Raw genomic sequence first — 3,327 nt, forward strand, 5'->3', positions numbered from 1 at the left:
AATCATAGGTTAAGTGACATGCTCCAGGTCCCACTGCTAGTATTGGTTATCTAAAAAAAAAAAAAAATTAGAATCTACATTCCAAGCACCATTCCAGGTATAGGGGACACTGTAGTGAACAAGAAAATGCTCTTGCATTCATGGAGCTTACATTAGAGCAAGGAGAGGCAGATGATATATTTGTAAATACAAATTAAGACTTTTTTTAGTTTACTGACTCATTAAATGCTGAGAAGAAAATAAAATGCTATGGTGTGATTATGACTAAGATGGAGTAGGGTGTCTGGAGAAGACCTCTCTGAGGAGGTGACACAAGCTGAGACCTGAATGAATAGGAAGCAGAACATTTTAGCTCCAGGAAATGAGCTCAGCTCAGTAGTTGGAGGGAGGAAAAGGAGCAACGTTGAAATGGGGTAAGACATGAGTCAGTGGCCAGTTCATGAGGGATTTATCCTGAAATAAAAGGCTGTTGGAGTCTTTCTTGTACATCGAAGTGAAGGGTTCCGACTCAAATAACTACTAGGTGGCAGAATCAGAGCTAGAAGACAGGTCTGATTCGAGGGTCACTGCATGTTCCATGACACTACAGAAGACACCCTTCCTTGCTCTTTTCCATCCCCAAGTAGAAGCACATGGAATCTAGTACCCTGAGGAGGGCTCTGCAATGCTCTACCAGAGGTGTCCAGCCTTTTGGCATCTCTGCGCCACACTGGAAGAAGAGTTGTCTTGGGCCACACATTAAATACATTGCAACACGTAATCACAAAAAAACCTCGATGTTTTAAGTAAATTTATGATTTTGTGCTAGGGTGCATTCACAGCCATCCTGAGCTGCATGCAGCCCAGGGGCCACAGGTTGGACACCCCTGCAAGATTTTAACTTTTCTCTCTAGGTTTCCTTGTTTCCTAAGAAACTCAATTTGTGGGATTCATATAAACAGAAGTTTGACTATCTTATTTACTCTAATCTGATTTGAATGACCCTATTCTGCTATCACTGAGAAAATTCTTAGGTAATGGAACCCAATGCCATAAATAAAATGTACACTGATAACTGGGCCTGCATCGCTCTGTTTTACTTGACTAACACCTATAGGGGGCAGAGTCGCCCATATAATGAACCAAAGAGACAGCTGACTAAAGAGCTGATGACTGAAATCCTTTCCATTGGATGCCTCTTGGTGACTTGTGAGTGAGTTTACTGATGAGTAGACTAAATTCAACTCAGATAAATCTGGTAAATTTAACTTACATTAATGGAGTGGCTGATATGATCTGGCAGTTACAAATGATAGTCACCCAGCTCAGTTTCCTACATCTAGGCAGGTCTACATTCAAACCATCCTGAGAAAGAATTGGTAGCTGAAAGTTGAAGACTCTGGATTGAATGCTTCTAGTTATTGAGGGGATATGGGGCCCTAACCTAACCGTGGGTATAGGGGCCCCAACCTAAGTGTCCAAGTTCCTAGTTCACCTTCTTTGTTTCAGGCATGAGAGCAAAAAGCCAAAGGAAATAGGGCCAAAGGAAAGGCAGTTGCAGGCTACAACATAAGAATCAGGCCAAGCTACATGGAAACTGGCTCCTTTTCTCCTTGTTATGGTGGCATATGTTGCTTCTCTAGTCTAGTCAGTAGATCCATGTTGCAGTCCTACCTCGTCTCTTCCATGCCACCACTAACTGTTGGGGTGGGTTTGATGGGGACCTCATAGCCATATTCCTTGTGGATCTCAGGAAAGTCTGGATTTTCAGGGCTTCAGGTGAGTGCACATGGAGCTTGACTCATTTGCAGAGCTGTCTTCTCAGGCTAAACAAGTTTTACACAGAGGCACTAGTTCAATGGGTATGAAAAGAACTACAGATTCTAATCTTGCCCTAAGCTGCTATGACAAAGTGCTCTGCAAATAGCATATTTGATATGGACCCTAGTTCTGTATAAGATACTCACCTGGGAAAGTTAACTCCTGGTGGCTTTTTTACCCCCTGAAACTTTCTCCTATCTTTGCTCCTTTCAAAGAAATGTATTCACCTGGGCATCCAACTGAATTAATTAGAATTGGGTTTGGATAAGGCCACATGGCTCCAGAATCTTTGTTTAAGAGGTAGTATGTAACCTGGCTACTGTGGCTCAGTGGCTTGAATGCCAGCCTGTGAACCAAAGGGTCACCGGTTCGATTCCCAGTCAGGGCACATACCTGGGTTGTGAGCCAGGTCCTCAGTAGGGGGCACGTGAGAGACAGCCACACATTGATGTTTCTCTCCCTGTCTTCTCCCTCCTTTTCCCTCTCTCTAAAAATAAATAAATAAAATCTTAAAAAAAAAAAAAGACACCAGGGACAGGCTGGATCGGAAGGCAGGAATCTGAGGCCTGGGCCCTTGGATTGAGAGGGTGGCAGGAGGTGAGGCCAAATGCTAGGACCTCCCCTCACAATTTAACCTTCAGAACCTGGCACCACCAGGGGACTTCATGCAGCTTCCCATGCCCATCATCCAGCAGCTCTACCACTGGGACTCCGGCCTGGCCTACTCCAGGATGGTGCTGCGGTACCTGGGTTAGCTGGATGATGGGGAGTTTGAAAGTGCCCTGCAGGAGCTGCAACTGACCAGGAACATCTGGACCATTTACCTGGCCTACCTGATGCGCCACTTTGGTGTGAGGCACCGCTTCTATACCCAGACCCCGGGTGTTGATAAGAGTTACGAAAACCAGTCCTTCAACAGGAAGCACTTTGACAGAGGAGACTTGGGTGAACCAGCTGTTTGCACAAGCCAAGGCCTGCAAGATGCTGGTAGAGAAATGGAATAAACAGCACCAGCATCAGTAATTTTGAAGAGGCCAGGACCAGCTACAGCACGGACGAGGACATCCTCTTTGTCTGCTTGGACAGCTGACAGCGGGAGCCTGGTGTGCCCAGGGACTCAGACCCACCCTGCCCCGCTCCAGCCTGGCCTGTTCAGGAGGTCCTGCCCCAGGCCCAGGCAGCTAGGGCTTGGATGCAGAGCTCCGGCCTCAGCCATGTGACAAAACCCCAGGGAACTCTGGAAGGCCGCAGTACACCTGGTTCATCTGCAAATAATGAGTGTTGTAGTGCCACTTGCCCATACATTGCTGGTTGCTGGAAACATCCCCAGAACTTCTGAGCGGAGCTAACCTGAGGACGCTCAGCCTGACTCCAGCTATATCCAGGGAGCCGTCCAGCCCCAGAGTTCCCTTACTACCTGAGCCCATCTCCCTACAGACCTGGGGACTGTGCTCTGGTGAGAGATGTTACTTATCAGGATGGTACCTGTGTGTTTGGAGACTGTAGCTGACTCTGGCCTCGCTGTGA

The 3,327-nt window shown here is 46.9% G+C and overlaps 1 pseudogene; it reads left to right on the forward strand.

Moving 5' to 3' along the window:
* Nucleotides 1–408: 408 nt before the first annotated feature.
* On the forward strand, nt 409–2,890 carry LOC129075542 (protein GUCD1-like; annotated as a pseudogene).
* The last annotated feature ends 437 nt before the right edge of the window (nt 2,891–3,327 follow it).

Source organism: Pteronotus mesoamericanus, unplaced genomic scaffold (genome assembly GCF_021234165.1).
Source record: "Pteronotus mesoamericanus isolate MK-2021 breed Mesoamerican mustached bat unplaced genomic scaffold, CSHL_Meso_final contig_55, whole genome shotgun sequence".
NCBI lineage: Eukaryota > Metazoa > Chordata > Mammalia > Chiroptera > Mormoopidae > Pteronotus > Pteronotus mesoamericanus.